The 17,894-nt window shown below is 46.5% G+C and overlaps 1 protein-coding gene and 1 long non-coding RNA gene across 4 annotated transcripts in view; one reads left to right on the forward strand and one right to left on the reverse strand.

The window, feature by feature from the left end:
* The window catches only part of RAPGEF2 (Rap guanine nucleotide exchange factor 2), a 638,462-nt gene that overhangs the window by 438,800 nt on the left and 181,768 nt on the right, over positions 1-17,894 (reverse strand). The gene's annotated exons all lie outside the window — the stretch shown is intronic.
* On the forward strand, positions 3,871-16,444 carry LOC115461628. Its single transcript, XR_003940734.1, has 3 exons — positions 3,871-3,882; positions 7,405-7,408; positions 16,361-16,444. It is a non-coding gene; the product is annotated as an uncharacterized LOC115461628 (long non-coding RNA).

Here is a 17,894-nt window from a genome sequence, read left to right on the forward strand (position 1 = left end):
ACTTCAAAGCCTCACTTCAATTATTGGAAAAGTAATGGAAGCGATGCTGAAGGAAAGGATAGTGAATTTCTTGGAAGCAAATAAGTTGCAAGATCCATGACAACATGGTTTTACCAAAGGGAAATCGTGCCAAACGAATCTCATTGAATTCTTTGACTGGGTGACCGGAGAATTAAATCAAGGACGTGCTATGGACGTAATCTACTTAGATTTCAGTAAAGCTTTGGCACGGTTCCCCACAGGAGGCTCTTGAATAAACTAGATGGGCTGAAGATAGGACCCGAAGTGGTGAACTGGATTAGGAACTGGTTGACGGGCATACGCCAGAGGGTGGTGGTAAATAGAGTTCGCTCGGAGGAGAGAAAGGTGAGTAGTGGAGTGCCTCAGGGATCGGTGCTGGGGCCGATTCTATTCAATATATTTGTGAGTGATATTGCCAAAGGGTTAGAAGGTAAAGTTTGCCTTTTTGCGGATGACACCAAGATTTGCAACAGAGTGGACACTCCGGAGGGAGTGGAAAGCATGAAAAAAGATCTGCGGAAGCTAGAAGAATGGTCTAACGTTTGGCAATTAAAATTCAATGCGAAGAAATGCAAAGTGATGCACTTAGGGAGTAGAAATCCACGGGAGACGTATGTGTTAGGCGGTCAGAGTCTGATAGGTACGGACAGGGAGAGGGATCTTGGGGCGATAGTATCTGAGGACCTGAAGGCGACGAAACAGTGTGACAAGGCGGTGGCCATAGCTAGAAGATTGCTAGGCTGTATAGAGAGAGGTGTGACCAGCAGAAGAAAAGAGGTTTTAATACCCCTGTATAAGACGTTGGTGAGGCCCACCTGGAGTATTGTGTTCAGTTTTGGAGGCTGTATCTTGTGAAGGATGTTAAAAAAAATGGAAGCGGTGCAAAGAAAAGCTATGAGAATGGTATGGGATTTGCGTTACAAGACGTATGAAGAGAGACTTGTTGACCTCAACATGTATACCCTGGAAGAAAGGAGAAACAGGGGTGATATGATACAGACGTTCAAATATTTGAAAGATATGAATCCGCAAACGAACCTTTTCCGGAGATGGGAAGGCGGTAGAACGAGAGGACATGAAATGAGATTGAAGGGGGGCAGACTCAAGAAAAATGTCAGGAAGTATTTTTTCATGGAGAGAGTGGTGGAGGCTTCGAATGCCCTCCCGCGGGAGGTGGTGGAGAGGAAAACAGTAACGGAATTCAAACATGCATGGGACAAACATAAAGGAATCCTGCTCAGAAGGAAGGGATCCCCAGAAGCTTAGCCGGTGGTGGGAGGCAGGGCTGATGGTTGGGAGGTGGGGATAGTGCTGGGCAGACTTATACGGTCTGTGCCCTGAAAAAGACAGGTACAAATCAAGGTAAGGTATACACAAAAAATGGCACATGTGAGTTTATCTTGTTGGGCAGACTGGGTGGACCGTGCAGGTCTTTTTCTGCTGTCATCTACTATGTTACTATGTTAAAATGATCAAATTTATAAAAACATAGATAAAAAATACAGGTTGTATTCTAACTGGGATTAATGTGTTGCATATAGCTTTCAATACGGGGTTGAATGGTAGACAAATTCATACTAACTTACTGTCAACATCAATAAAAGTTTACCCATTCTAGAGTATAAAGCTAGGGATGTTTCCCTTATAGCTCGTTATACAGATAGTTATTAGGTAAAGCACAAGCTTGCAGTCTAATTTGTTGAATTTTTGGCGACACACTGGTTGAGAATCACTTCTCTAAAGTATGCATATTTGGGTCAAGTCTGTTCTCATACAGCTTTTGGCACAAAACCCATACTATTGTTGTTGCCTTCCTCTGAGCTATTTCAAGTCTTTTTATGTCCTTACTGAGACTGGTCTCCTCAACTGAACACAGTACAAGTGAGGCCTCACCAATGGCTTGTACAGGGGTGTTAACACCTCCTCCCATCTGCTGGTTACACTTCTCTCTTTGCAGCTTAGCATCCTTCTGGCTTTGGCCATTGCCTTGTCACACTGTTTTGCTATTTCAAGATCCTCAGACACCATCACACCAAGGTCCCCCTCCTGATCCATGCTCATTAGCCTCTTGGCCCTAATAATATATACATCTCCTTTTGATTTCTACATATCACTCTGTGCTGCTCTACATTAAATTTTAACTGCCTGTCATTTCACCTGTCTTTTTTACCTGCTGTAAGAGAAGGTTTTCCTAAGGCCAGAGTTGGGGCAGGATTTGGAACCACACACACAAATCTTTTGAATTTTCAGCCTTTTAAAAATCAGACAACAGTCACAGAAATTAGCAGGTGTAATATGTGGAGGTACTTTTCCTGGAAGGATTTTCTAATGTGGTTTAAATGTTGTACATAAGTAATGCCACACTGGGAAAAGACCAAAGGTCCATCGAGCCCAGCATCCTGTCCACGACAGCGGCCAATCCAGGCCATGGGCACCTGGCGAGCTTCCCAAACGTACAAACATTCTATACATGTTATTCCTGGAATTGTGGATTTTTCCCAAGTCCATTTAGTAGTGGTTTATGGACTTGTCCTTTAGGAAACCATCTAACCTCTTTTTAAACTCTGCTAAGCTAACCGCCTTCACAACGTTCTCCGGCAATGAATTCCAGAGTTTAATTATGCCTTGGGTGAAGAAAAATGTTCTCCGATTTGTTTTAAATTTACTACACTGTAGTTTCATTGCATGCCCCCTAGAAGGTAAAATTATGTATCATACCTGATAATTTTCTTTCCATTAATCATAGCTGATCAATCCATAGACTGGTGGGTTGTGTCCATCTACCAGCAGGTGGAGATAGAGAGCAATCCTTTTGCCTCCCTATATGTGGTCATGTGCTGCCGGAAACTCCTCAGTATGTCGATATCCAAGCTCCATCCGCAGGACTCAGCACTTAGAGAATTACACCCACAAAGGGACACTCTGCCCAGCTCACCACCGCCGAAACGGGGGAGGGGAATTAACCCAGCTCATCCCCACACAAGTGGGGGAGGGGAATCCGTCCAGCTCATCCCCGCGGAGCGGGGGAGGGACACCACCCCGCCGATGCGGGGGGATCTGGCTTATCCTGCAACCGTGGGAGGAGCTGACTGACCCTAACACTGCCGAAGCGGGAGGGGTACAAAGCTGCCCTACAGCCGCCCGAAGCGGGAGGGAGCGCCGGCAGAATTTATGTCTCAATCCAGCCCCGTAAAACGGAGGGGAGAGGAATGCAGCAGCTCACTGTAACACAAACTCGTTTCAATTCTTGAAGAATCCACTTGAAAAAACTTGAACACGAAGTCCTCCTGAACAGGAACTGAAGACTAAACTTGAATCTGAAATGCAACCAGCATATAAACAGTACAGATATCTGGGAGGGGCTATGGATTGATCAGCTATGATTAATGGAAAGAAAATTATCAGGTATGATACATAATTTTACCTTCCATATCATCATGCTGATCAATCCATAGACTGGTGGGATGTACCGAAGCAGTACTCACCCAGGGCGGGACATTGAAATCCCTGACCGCAACACTGAAGCTCCAAACCGGGCCTCCGCCCGAGCAGCCACAGTCAAGCGGTAATGCCTGGAGAAGGTATGGGCCGATGCCCAAGTTGCCGCCTTGCATATCTCTGCCAAGGAGACGGACCCGGCCTCTGCCATCGAGGCCGCCTGAGCTCTAGTGGAGTGAGCCTTCAGCTGAATAGGCAGCACCTTCCCCGCGGCCACATAAGCCGCTGCAATGGCTTCCTTGACCCATCTTGCCACTGTAGGCTTAGCAGCCTGCAGACCCTTACGAGGACCTGCAAACAGGACAAACAGATGATCCGATTTCCGGAAATCATTGGTCACTTCCAAGTATCTGATGATGACTCGTCTCACATCCAGATATTTGAGAGCAGAGTATTCCTCTGGGTAGTCCTCCCTACGAAAGGAAGGGAGACAGAGCTGCTGATTCACATGGAAGCGAGAAACAATCTTGGGCAGGAAGGAAGGCACTGTGCGAATAGACACTCCTGCCTCCGTGAACTGCAGAAAGGGCTCTCGACATGAGAGTGCCTGGAGCTCGGAAACTCTTCTGGCTGAAGTGATAGCCACCAAAAAGACTGCTTTCAACGTCAGGTCTTTCAGAGATGCCCTTGACAAGGGTTCAAACGGCGGCTTCTGCAAGGCTCTTAGCACCAGGTTGAGATTCCACGCAGGCACCACTGAGTGCAGAGGAGGGCGCAGGTGATTAACTCCCTTGAGAAAGCGCACCACATCTGGCTGCGAAGCCAGGGAAGCACCCTTCAGGAGGCCCCTGAAGCAAGCCAGAGCCGCTACCTGGACTTTAAGGGAACTGAGCGACAGGCCTTTCTCCAGACCTTCTTGCAGGAACGCCAACACTGAAGAAATTGGAGCAGTGAAGGGAGAAAGTGAGCCTGCTTCACACCACGCTGCAAAGGTACGCCAAACCCTGGCGTAAGCAGTAGAAGTAGAGCGCTTCCTCACTCTCAGCATAGTGGCGATGACCTTGTCTGAGAAGCCCTTCTTTCTCAGACGCTGCCGCTCAATAGCCAGGCCGTAAGACCAAAGGGGGAGGGATCCTCCATCACCACGGGACCCTGATGCAACAGGCCCTGCTCCACTGGCAGCCGCAGAGGATCGTCCACTGAGAGCCTGATCAAGTCCGCATACCAGGGACGTCTGGGCCAGTCCGGACCCACCAGGATAATCCGGCCCGGATGCTTTGCCACCCGGTCTAGCACCCTGCCCAACATGGGCCAGAGCGGGAACACATAGAGAAGCTCCTGTGTCGGCCACTGTTGGAGAACAGCATCTACTCCCAGGGATCGAGGGTCCCGTCCTCTGCTGAAAAAGCGCGGCACTTGGCAATTGGCCGATGACGCCATCAGATCTAGGCTCGGCTGGCCCCAGCGCTTCGTGATGTCCAAGAACGCCTGAGCAGATAGCTGCCACTCTCTGGGATCCAAGGTATGGCGACTGAGAAAGTCCGCCTTGACATTCATGACTCCGGCAATGTGGGCCGCTGACAGCTGTTCCAGGTTCGCTTCCGCCCACTGGCATAGATTCATGGCCTCCTTGGCTAGAGGGGCACTCTTGGTACCTCCCTGGCGGTTGACATAGGCCACAGCCGTGGCATTGTCCGACAGGACCCGTACTGGCTTCAACGCCAGTACCGGGATGAACTCCAAAAGCGCCAACCGAATGGCTCTGAGTTCCAGGAGGTTGATAGACCACTTTGCCTCTGCAGGAGACCAGAGCCCCTGCGCTGTCCTTCCCAAGCAGTGGGCTCCCCAGCCCGACAAAGAGGCGTCCGACGTGACGACAATCCACTCCGGGGTCACCAGAGGCATTCCTGCAGACAACTTGACTGTCTGCAGCCACCAGCTCAGCGCCTTGCGCACTGCTGGGTCCAAGGGAAGGCGCACAGCACAATCCTCCGACATCGGAGTCCAGCGCTGCAGCAGAGAGTGTTGTAGTGGTCTCATATGAGCCCTGGCCCAGGGCACTACTTCCATCGTGGCCGTCATAGAGCCCAACAGCTGCACATAGTCCCAAGCCCGAAGAGGAGAGGCTACTAGGAACTGGTCCACCTGAGCCTGAAGTTTGACAATCCGATTGTCTGGCAGGAACACTCTGCCCACTTGGGTGTCGAATCGAACTCCCAGATACTCCAGGGACTGAGTCGGGCGCAGCTGGCTCTTCTCCCAGTTGATGATCCACCCCAGGGAGCTCAAAAGAGCAACCACCCGGTCCACAGCTTTGCCGCACTCTGCATAAGAGGGGGCTCGGATCAACCAGTCGTCCAGATAAGGATGGACTTGTACTCCTTCCTTTCGCAGGAAGGCCGCGATGACCACCGTTAATTTGGAGAAGGTCCGCGGAGCAGTAGCCAACCCGAAAGGGAGGGCTCTGAACTGGAAGTGTCGGCCCAGGACTGCAAAACGCAGAAAGCGTTGATGAGGAGGCCAGATGGGAATATGCAGGTACGCTTCCTTGATGTCCAAGGAAGCCAAGAACTCCCCTGCCTTCACTGCCGCTATAACAGAGCGGAGAGTCTCCATGCGAAAGTGCCGCACTTTCAAGGCCCGATTGACCCCTTTGAGGTCGAGGATAGGCCGGACAGAACCTCCTTTCTTTGGTACCACAAAGTAAATGGAGTAACGTCCCTTGCCAAGCTGATTTTCTGGCACCGGAACGACCGCACCCAGGCGTATCAGGTTGTCCAAGGTCTGCTGCACTGCCACAGCTTTGACCGGAGACTTGCAGGGAGAGAGTGCAAACCCGTCTCTTAAGGGTCGGCAGAACTCTAACTTGTAGCCGTCTCTGATGACTTCCAGAACCCAAGCGTCTGAAGTTACCCTGGTCCACTCACCCAGAAACGAGGACAGGCGTCCTCCAATCTGCACTGGGCCATGGACCAGGGCCCCGTCATTGGGTACGAGACCCTGGGGGAGGACCGGAGGGCGTACCTCCGGGACGGCGGTCTCTGCGAAAGGAATGCTGCTTGGGGGAGAAGTTCCTTTTGAAGGAAAAGGGGGCAGAGGAGCCCGACTTGCCCGGGCGGTACCGACGGGCTTCCTGAAACCGTCCTCTGGAGATACCGGGGCGAGCACTGGCTCGAGCCCTGACCTCTGGTAACCTCTTGCCCTTAGACGTGCCGAGATCGGTCACGATTTTGTCCAGCTCGACCCCAAAGAGCAGCTTGCCTTTAAAAGGCAACTTAGCCAGGCGGGACTTAGAGGCGTGATCCGCAGACCAATGTTTCAGCCAAAGCCACCGCCGCGCAGAGACTGTCTGAGCCATACCTTTAGCCGAGGCTCTCAAGACATCATACAGTAAGTCTGCCAAATAAGCCAAGCCCGATTCCAGGGCCGGTCAACCAGCCCTCAAGGAAGGATCCGAGGGGGAAGCCCGCTGCACCATCGTCAGGCACGCCCTGGCCACATAGGAGCCGCAAACTGAGGCCTGCAAACTTAAGGCAGCCGCCTCGAAGGACGACCTTAAAGCCGCTTCCAATCTTCTGTCTTGGGCGTCCTTTAGGGCCGTGCCACCTTCCACCGGCAACGCCGTTTTCTTAGTCACCGCAGTGATTAAAGAATCCACGGTAGGCCAAATAAAGGCCTCACGTTCACTTTCAGGCAAAGGATAGAGGCGGGACATAGCCCTAGCCACTTTGAGGCTCGCTTCCGGGACATCCCATTGAGCCGAAATTAAGGTGTGCATGGTATCATGCACGTGGAAGGTTCTAGGCGGGCGCTTCGTCCCCAGCATAATGGCAGAGCCAACAGGGGCTGAGGGAGAGACGTCCTCTGGCGAGGAAATCTTCAAACTGCTCATGGCCTGCAGTAACAGGTTGGGCAAATCCTCTGAGCGAAAGATCCGCGCTGCAGAGGGGTCATCCGCTCCATCCGAGCGGGAATCCGTCTCCTCCAAGGAATCCCCAAAGGACCGTTGGGAGACCTCAGACACGCTGCCCTCATCTACATCAGAGGAAACAGCGTCCTCTAAGGCCCGGGAATCCACCCGAGGGCGTTTACTTCCGGGGGCCTCAACCCCGTTATCGGACAAGGGAGAAGGGGCAGCGTTTTGCATAAGGAAGGCCTGATGCAGCAGCAAAATAAACTCGGGGGAGAAACCCCCCAGACTGTGTATTTCAGCAGCCTGGGCCACAGCCCTAGACGCACCCTCAACCGGCGCTCGCAAGAGCGGGGGAGCAACATGCTGCGCATCCAAGATGGCGTCCGGCGCGACACTCCGCGAAGGAGCCGCGCGGGAAGAACGGCGCTTAACTTTAGCCGCTTTTTTGCCGTCGCCCAAATCAAGGGCGGCCATGGCATGAACGTCTCCCAGCTCAAGGGCGGCCCAAGAAGAAGCCGTCCCAGCAGAGTGGCCGGCCAAGATGGCGGAGGCGAGCAGCGGGGGATGGGCATTTATGGCGGGAAAAACCGCCGCGCCGGAGGAAGACCCGGGACACTGACCGGCCTCCAAACTGACACCCAACAAGGGCGAATCAGACTTTAAAACCCCCGCATCCCCGCTAGAAGCGCACACGCGGTCTGGGGAGCGATTCTTCGCGCCCTCGCCCTCCGACGCCATAGGCCACGTGGAGATCAATCGGGGAACTGCCTGCCCGCTATAAAAAGGTAAAAATTACCTGCTTCTCGCTCCGAGCTGTAACGACCTGGTGTCCCAGTGAGTAGCTGCAATAAACGTTTAAATAAACGTCGAAATAAACGCCCTTAAGGACGTCCAAAATTTGTTTGTTATTTTTTTAACGGAGCCAGTGGGAGGGGGGAGAAAAGGAGGGACCTGGCGCCACCAGGTTTGCACTTGCTCAAGAAGAGCCCTCAACCCCAGGTACTCAACAAAACCTAAAGATTAGGCTTGGAGACCTAGCCAGAGCTGCTGCTGTGTGTGACCACCACCTGCTGAGATAGAGAACATACTGAGGAGTTTCCGGCAGCACATGACCACATATAGGGAGGCAAAAGGATTGCTCTCTATCTCCACCTGCTGGTAGATGGACACAACCCACCAGTCTATGATTGATCAGCATGATGATATGGAAAAACAAATTCAAAGCTTGTGATCATCAATCTTCCATGGAATTACACAGGCATCCATTCATGGGTACTAATAAAGTTTACTAAAGAATGAATTTTTGGAAATGCAAATTTTCTACATAAAAATAAAGTAGACCTTACATTATGGTGACATCTAGAGGTCACTCCCAGGGTGCAAGAATAGCAAGAATACATTTCAGAAAGGACTACTGTTTGAGTCCCCTGGCCAAGAACGGTTGCTGTGATAGCTGAGAGAATTAAAAAAAAAAAAAAAAAAGAGGGAAAAACCACCTTGTAGCTCCAAATGAAAGCTCATAGCACTAAAGGCACTAAAGGCTGCACAGAGGCTGATTTTTCTTTTAACCGAAAAGCCCAAAAATGTAGGAGGAAATTGCTGAGGGGAAAAATAAAATAAATTGCTACCACCATTGGAGCCGACTCTGTGGGTGCTGTGGGTGCTTGAGCACCCCCAATATTGAGAAAATTCCTTGTATTTGTCCAGGGATGGGTTATTTCCATTGGTCTTAGCACTCCCAATAATTTTGAAAAGTTGGCTCCTATGGCTACCACTACTATAATTCATTTTACAGTGTTACTAAATGGCCAAATTTGTGTCAGCGTTCTTCAAAAGCTTTTCATACACTCAGTCAGCTATGCTAAAACACTCCCTGCAAAAAGAGGGCAGGTAAATACCACAGCATTTTCTCCAACTGTGTATAAGGTTATTTTAACTTCTGTACAGTACAGCAATCTGACCAATTATCCAACTAAAACAAGCTTCACACCCTGCAAAAACTGTACTTAGTAAATGTAAGGCTTGCCACCCTTAAACTCTGTGTGGTTGGCTGATTTTGCCTTTCATTCTCCATTTATCTTTCCTTAATTCTGATACTTTAGTTTCTTTCCACCCACTTTTTTTTTGGGGGGGGGGGGCAGGTAGGAGGTAGCGGTTTCTTCCTTGGTTTTTTCAGCTTGAGACTTCATTCATTCAAGGATTTCCCCCTTATGTCATATCCCCTTCCCAACTTACTTTAGTCTAATCCCCTGATGGCGAACCTATGACACGCGTAGCCATTTTCAGTGACACGCGGCCGCATGTGGCCGCATACAGAGAAGCAGCGGAGTTCCTTGCTGACACCCGGGGCGATGCGCCCCCCCCCCCCGGTGCAGCGTGACCTCCCCCCCCCCCCGGCCAAATCACCCCCCCCCCCCCGGTGCATGTTTACCCGCTGGGGGGGTGCCGTGTGCGCTCCTATTGGCTCCCTCCCTGCTGCTCCCTCTGCCCCGGCTCCTGCACGGCCGTTAGGGGATCTTTGACCTCACTTCCGGCCGGCGGAGCAGAGAGCAGCGGAATGCCGTGGGGGACGCATCTCTGAGGGCCCTGTGATCACCATTACCAGCAACCATCATCCAATCTACTGTTCTGGGGTGTCGTGGATTTGTAATTGACCATCATTACTGAGATAGGTGAGGGGGAGGCTGGGAGAGGCGAGGGCATGTGCTATGGGTGCCGTTTCCCGCCATTAGAAATAGCGGCAGCCATCTTAATTTACATAAGGTGGTCAGTTAGGCTAGTTAACCCCTAATTGCCTGCAGGGCTAACAGGCTATCTATAATTCTATCTTCTGTCACTGCCCCCCTGATGGAGAACCCAAAAAATAAAAAACCAAGGTTAAGTAAAGGAAGTGGTAGTAGCAGTAGCCAACCCTTTCAAGAGACATGGACCGAGATGTATGGCATTATAGAAAAAAATGGCAGATCATTTTGCGTTCTATGTACTGAAACGGTAGTAAGCAGAACGTGGAATATAAATAGACATTTTGAAACTAATCATTCCCAGCTCTTGAAAAAAAGTGAGGATGAAAGGAAGGAATACATTTCCAGTCAGCTACACTTTTATAAGAGCCAATCTAATTCCATCCTTACATTTGTAAAAGGTTCTACAAATTTAACATCTGCAAGTTTGAGCATTACTCACTCCATAGCTCAGCATGGAAAAGCACTCAGTGAGGGAGGATTTATTAAAGAAACTCTCCTAAGATGTGCACCAGTTCTATTTCACGATTTGCAGAATAAAGATGCAATTATTAAGAGAATATCTGAGTTACCAGGAAATTTGGAGTGCCTGGATCCGATTACCAGACACTTTTAGCACCCTGAAAAATATAGCAATGGCTTTACTCACAATTTTTCCCTCTACGTACTTTTGTGAAACCTTATTCTCAACGTTAAATAATATCAAAACCAACAAAAGAAACAGATTGAAAGATGAAGTTAGTAGCGCTTGCTTGGGCTTGAAGTGTACAAAATACCAACCTTCAATTGAAGATTTAGCCTATGAAATTCAGCAACAAAAAAGTCACTAATAGGCAGATTAGTTAAAGAATTTCCCCTCCTCCTCACTTATCTTAGTTCACGGCACCCCACACAAGTTAAATAATATCAAGACCAACAAAAGAAACCGACTGACAGATGAACAAAGAAGTCACTAAGCAGGTAAGTTAAATAATTAGGTTTTGGTTTATTAAATACAGTTATATATTACAATTATACATTTTTGTTATTTAAACTATAAATATCGCGAAATTATGGTTTTTCTCGAAGTGACACACCACCCGAGTTATGCTCGTTTTTTTGGCGAATTTTGACACACCAAGCTCAAAAGGTTGCCCATCACTGGTCTAATCATTGCAGCACAGATCCTCAGATAGTGAAAAGCCATTAGGACAGTCACAATTGTGGGCCTCAATCCAGCTACTGTGTGTTGCTGGAGCAGGGCGACTATGATTTCTTTACTCCCCCCAGCCAACTCAGATGACCTGGGAAAATCAAACCGAACTCCCTTTATACGGCTGTGAAGAGCACTTGCACTGAGCTACAGAACCAGCCCAAGTTTTTCCTTTTTATTTCATTGGTTCACTCACCTCCAGTTAAGCAAGTGTTTATTATTATTATTTTGTTGATGGCACACATTTCCTTCTTTACCCCACCATCTCTGCCTCTTTTTCTTAGATGCACATTCAGTTGTGTTGTACACTTTGGAACTGGCTCAAAAATCCAGGTTTCTTGACTATCTGCCATAAAATTCAGTGCCTGTTACTTTCTGATCACTCCAATACATCAAGGACTAGATTCTGTATATCATACCTAAAAAAACAAACAAAAACGGAGCCAAAACGAAATACACCTAGGCGCATTCTATAAAGTATGCCTAAATTTAGGCGTACTTTATAGAATAATCCTAAATTTCCGCATAGTTTATAGAATATGCCAAACGTTTGTCTGCGCAACTAAATTTAGTCGCAGGCAGTTACACCAAGTAAAACTTGGTATAAATGTCAACGCCTACACTAGGCACAGACTGTGTATTCTATAACAATGCGTATATATTTTAGAAACACCCACAACCCGCCCATTCCATGTCCATGGCTGCGCCCCCTTTTCAACTATGCAACACTTACGCGCATCACCTTATACAATAGCTTAGACAGTTCTGGTGTAAATTCTAATTAATCCCAATTACTGTCAATAATTGCTTGTTAAGTGGCAGTTATCGGTGCTGACTGGCTTGTTAACTAAGTTGCGTACGCAAATTCAAAATACGACTGGATTTGCGTACGCAAATTCAAAATACGACTGGATTTGCGTACGCAAATTAAGTGGCGCTATGTAATATCCAAGGGCAAATGCCTTACCCATACCCCTTTCCTTCCATCTACTATCTCTCACCCAAATAACTCCAGTCCTTCTACTCCTTCCATCTTAACTTGTCCTACATCCATCTCCCTTCCAACTAAATTTCTTTCTCTCTCAAATGTGTCATGACTCTTCACCCTTCCATTTCTTCCTTTTACCTCTTAATTCCTTTCAATTCTGCCTTGTATCAAACTACATTTGACTCTTGTCCTCAAAAGCTAGGGCTCAACAAATCAATTAGTTACAAGGTGCCACCAGCCTCCATTCTTATGGCTCTCCCTTATGAGTATCCTGTTTAGACAGAAGACCCATCCTGGCAAAAAAGGAACACTCTCCCTGTCAAAGTCCCTGCTACGTTCTGAAATGGCTGGGGGAGGAAGGAGTCAGAATAGACAAAGATAACGAAAGAGTATTTCCTTGCACGTCGAAGAGAATGGGTGCGCAAAGCTAAAAAGTGATTTCTGCAGAATGTGAGCAATCCGAAGAAAGTCCAGGCACTAAACAGCCTATACAAGGAAGAAAATGATCAAGAACCAAATGAGTTGATTATTTACAAAATATTTGATACTCCACCTTCCATAAATCAAATTTCAAGGTGCATTACATTCAAACATTCCCCTCATTAAAATCCATTACAAACCACCTCACCTGTCCCCCTATAAAATTCCATCACTTAACTCTAGCCAACCTAGATCACCCATCACTTAACTCTATCCAACCTAGATGTTCTCCCCTATCAAAACAAAAATATGGTATAAAATAATTATTGAGCCTTGTGTTTAACGACAGAAGACCAATAAACTGAGGCAATCCAAGGGATAAAAGATAATCCCAGCAAATGTACACTGAACCCATATCCTCTAATGGATCACATGACCTACAGAAGTAGGAAATATGCAGGACTTATGTTTTTAAAGATATAATGCAAGAGAATTCTCTGGCTCCAAAGGTGCTGCTATAAATATATTTTCTGTGTATCGAAGCAAACATATTCTTTCACCTTTGGTATTAACTCTGTATCTCAAAATGCTTTAGCCTGATATAGAAAGATATTCCTAGAAAAGAAGAGGCTGAGGCCAAGATATTTTTCCAATAAAAATGACGTTCTAGAACAAGGGTAATGATATGAGACTCAAATGGGAGAGATTAAATACAAAAAGAAGTACTTCTTTAAAGAAAGAGTTATGTATCAATGGGAGTTTCCCAATGGGTGCATAAGACTTCAGGGCTAGCTTAACCACTAGACTAGGCAGTTACCTACATAAGTAACTTCTTGGGGGTAGCCGAGATGGCGTCAAAGCAAAACAATACATCCTGGCAGCCATACAAATGTAAAGAACCATCAATGCAGACTTTGGCCCACAGGGAGGGTAAACAATTTTCAAATCTCCCATTTACCTGCATAAACATCCTTTGGAAATTGCCTTCATGTACTCACTCTCTGTCAACACACACACACACACACACACACACAAAAATCTATATAGGTCATCAAAACGCAGGCACGCAAATGTGCACATGCTGGACAGATGCAAGCACAAATCAATTCATGAGGCGTTAATCAATAATTGGACTTAATTGACACATCTGCCCTAGGCATGAATGTTATAGAATGACGCCTAACTTTTCTAGAATGCAAATTAAAAAGGGCATGGCCATGAGAGAAGTGTAGGTGGATCAGCGGGGGCATTTCTAAAAGTTAGGCATGAGGTTGTAAAATACTATAATTTCCATGTTCAACTCCTGAAAATTGGATGCCAGCATTTACACCAGGTTTTAGCAGGCATAAATGCAGGTGCCTAATGTTAGGTATGGGAATCAACTCTAAGCACTCTTCTATCATTAGAACATAAGAATAGCCATACTGGGTCAGACCAACAGTCTATCTAACCCAGTATCCTGTTTCCAACAGTGGCCAAGCCTGGTCACATGTACCTGACAGAAACCAAAACAGTGGCAACATTCCATGCTACCAATCCCAGGGCAAGCAGTAGCTTCCCCCATGCCTTTCTCAGACTACAGACTTTTCCTCAAGGAACTTGTCCAACCTTTTTTAAACCCAGATATGCCTACCACTGCTACTACATCCTCCGGCAAAGAGTTCCAGAGCTTAACTATTCATTGAGTGAAAAATATTTCCTCCTATTTGTTTTAAAAGTATTTCCATGTAACTTCCTTGAGTGTTCCTTCCTTGATTCTTTGTCCTTTTGGAACGAGTAAAAAAAATTGATTCACTTCTACTCGTGCTACACCACTCAGGATTTTGTAGACCTTAATCATATCTCCCCTCATGTCTCTTTTCCAAGCTAAAGAGCCCTAACCTCTTCAGCCTTTCCTCATACATTACATTAGTACTTATATCCCGCTAACAACTTTTCGGTTCTAAGCAGTTAACAAGTATCCTAGGGGATGTAGAGATCAGAACATTCCTCTGAGAATTATAATGGTTATTTGGTGACGAGCAGAAATCTAATTAAAGAACATACTTCTTGAATAAGAAGGTTTTCATTTTCTTTTGAAATGTGAAGTATGATTGTGAGGAAAAGAACGTTCCTGCAATGTTTTTCCAAAGTCTGGCTGCTTGGACGGCAAGAGATTTGTCAAATAGCGCTAGTCTCTTCTTACCCTTGTTTGAGGGGAAAGTGAAGAAGTTGGCAGCTTCCTGTCTCCTGATTCTGGTTGGGGTTGCAAAGCAGAAATAAGCCAGCAAGGTAGCTGGAGATCAGTCCTTGTAGTATTTTGAAAAGGAGGCATGCTAGTTTGAAGAGCACTCTTGCCTCAATGGGCAGCCAGTGTAGTTTGATGTCAAAAGGGGAGACCCTGTCAAATTTTGATAGCCTGAAAATTACTTTTATTGCCATAATTTGAATGGTTTGAAGTCTCTTAAATAAGGTCTTTGAGCAGCCCAGGTATATTATGTTACAGTGATCAAGTGAGGATATTAGCAGCGAATGTACCAACCATTCATATTGACTGATTTCAAAGTATTTCCAAATGGTGCAGAGCTTTTTCATTAGGAAGAAGCTTTTTGGATAAGGCATTAAACTTGTGCTTCAAGGGACAGAGCACAGTTAATATGAATGCCTAGGAATTTAATGGTAGAAGAAAGTGTAAAGTCCGTTTGGTTGATGGTGATCATCTTAGTTGTATGAATGTGTTCTTTCCTATCAACTGTTAGTGGAGATCTTTTTGAGATTAGCTCATGTTTGTAAACCACATAGACTTGGCATGTCCAAAATTTTGCGATTAAGATCAAGAAAAGAGTTAGTAGTGGATTAGGTACGTACAGAGTTATTTAAATCAGGGGGAATGCCTTCATAAAATAATATGTTTTTAATGTCTGCTTAACTTTTGTAAATGAAGTTTTGAGTCTGTTGTCAAGGGTAAGTCGATTCCAGAGTGTGGGAGAAACTACTTTATACGAGCAAATATCTCATACCAGCCCTGATTTAAACAGAGATTTCACTTCAGTTAATCTGAGGCTACAGTTGATTTTTTTGAGCCATGGTGAATGATAATAAATAACATGACCATAGAATGGTTTTCCAACGAAGAGACATTAAAGAATGATCAGTTAAAAGTCCCATTCAGATTTGGACAAGTTAAAATGCATGCAGCATACAGTCATTTACAACAGAGGGGTGACCCAGGTTAAAAGTACATTTTTTTTCCGTTGCTGTTTGAAAAATCAAAGAACTGTATAAAAAACATTTGTAAGGGTGCCTAACTTCTGTATCAACTTATCTTCTTAAATACTGCTGTGACAATTATGCAGTTTTTATTTTTCTCATTAAATTTCACATAGAAATGGACCCTTTAGACTGTTAGCTCAACAGTGTTTGGTATTAATACTCCAGAGACTTTGGGGACCCATTTTTAGAAAGTCAGTAGCAAAGGGATTGCCAAGCTGCCATCTAAGAAACTCTATGACCTGTTTTCTTACCCTTGTTCCACCTACCTGGTTATTAAAGGAAGCAGGGACAAGGATGTTTGACTGGCTTAAGCAGATTGTGAATTTCTCATGAACAGAGGGCACAATGCCAGTTATTTTAAAACAACCCAACACAGGATGACCAGCAACCTAGAGCTAGATGCACTAACCCCACGTAAAGAGCCCTTTCCATACCGATCCCTTAGCGAATCGGTAAGGAAAGGGCATGCATGAAGGAAATTGCACGCAAATGAGATGCTCGCTGTTAGCTCATTTGCACACGATTTCCTTCCTTCCAGTCGGCCAGCTGAGCATGTGCAGAGCAGCCAATCGTTGTGCTGGCTGCTCTGCATGCCAAAGACGTCCTTCAAAAAAAAAAAAAAAAGGACGTCCCTGACGAGCACTGGACGTTTTCCTTCAGCTTTTGTGATGGGCGTCCTTCTGGGACATGTTTTTCTTACGTGCCTGATATGACCACAGCCATGGAGGTTCGCTCAACATTCTTCTCGTCCCCTCCAAGATTGTTTTCAGCTTGCGTTCGCCCCCCCCCCCCCAAGATCGGGACCTGCGAGGACGTCCAAATCAAAACTATTTGGACGTCCCTCCCTCCAGGTCTCTCTCAGCCAATCACAGTGTGTTTAGCTGTCACCGGTATCAGCTAAACGCGCTGTGATTGGCTGAGAGAGACCTGGAGGGAGGGACGTTCAAATAGTTTTGATTTGGACATCCTCGCAGGTCCCGACCTTGGGGGGGGGGGGGGGGAAATGCAAGCTGAAAACAATCCTGGAGGGGATGAGGAGAATGTTGAGAGAACCTCCATGGCTGTGGTCATTTCAGGCACATAAGAAAAACAGGTTCCAGAAGGACGCCCATCACAAAAGTTGAAGGAAAAGGTCCAGGTGCTGGTCAGGGACTCCAGATACACTAATTGGTAGAGTGGGTGGTGCAGGGGCTCTGGGGAGGCTTTAAATGCTTTTGCCTTTGATTTTTTAGGGAGTTCCCTACTGTGACTGCAGAAAAATGCCTGGGGGGAAGGGGTCAGAGCTGTTCTGGGACAAGGAAATCAGCATATGAAAAGAAAACCAGACAGCAGTTTAGTGCTGAAACAAAACTTAACTTTTTTTTGTAAAGGATGTCCAATTCTTAGGCACTTGGATGTCTTTCAATGGAGAAAAAAAAAAAAAAAAAAAAAAAAAAAAAAGACATCCCTGACAAGCACTTGGATGGGTTTTTTTTTTTCCTTCTGATTCCCTCACAGCAGCCCCAAGGAGAGATGCAGACCTCCTGTTAGGTTTTCCATGGTAAGGGGATCAGAAAAGGGTAGGGCATCGCATCGCATACACATTATAATACTAATTTGCTCTTTTGCATTCCATTTTCGTTAGCTGCTACCGTGACAGGGAAATGGCTCGGAGAACCCTTTTGTGCATGTCCCGGTTTACTACTTGCGCGTTAAACTGGCTAGAACCAGTTTAAAAACCACGTTGCTGGCTCGTTAAGTTTAGTGCATCTGGCCCCTAGTGCTTAGAGCAAGGAAAGCAGAGGTCAAATCCTCTTCTCCTACTGATGGCTCCTTGTGACCTTGAGCAAATCACATCCCCCTTCAGTGTCTCAGGTACAAACTTTAAAATAGTGTAAACCCTTTAAGGACAAGGAGTTATCCACCGCACTAGAACTAACATCTAAAATT

Source organism: Microcaecilia unicolor, chromosome 2 (genome assembly GCF_901765095.1).
Source record: "Microcaecilia unicolor chromosome 2, aMicUni1.1, whole genome shotgun sequence".
Classification (NCBI taxonomy): domain Eukaryota; kingdom Metazoa; phylum Chordata; class Amphibia; order Gymnophiona; family Siphonopidae; genus Microcaecilia; species Microcaecilia unicolor.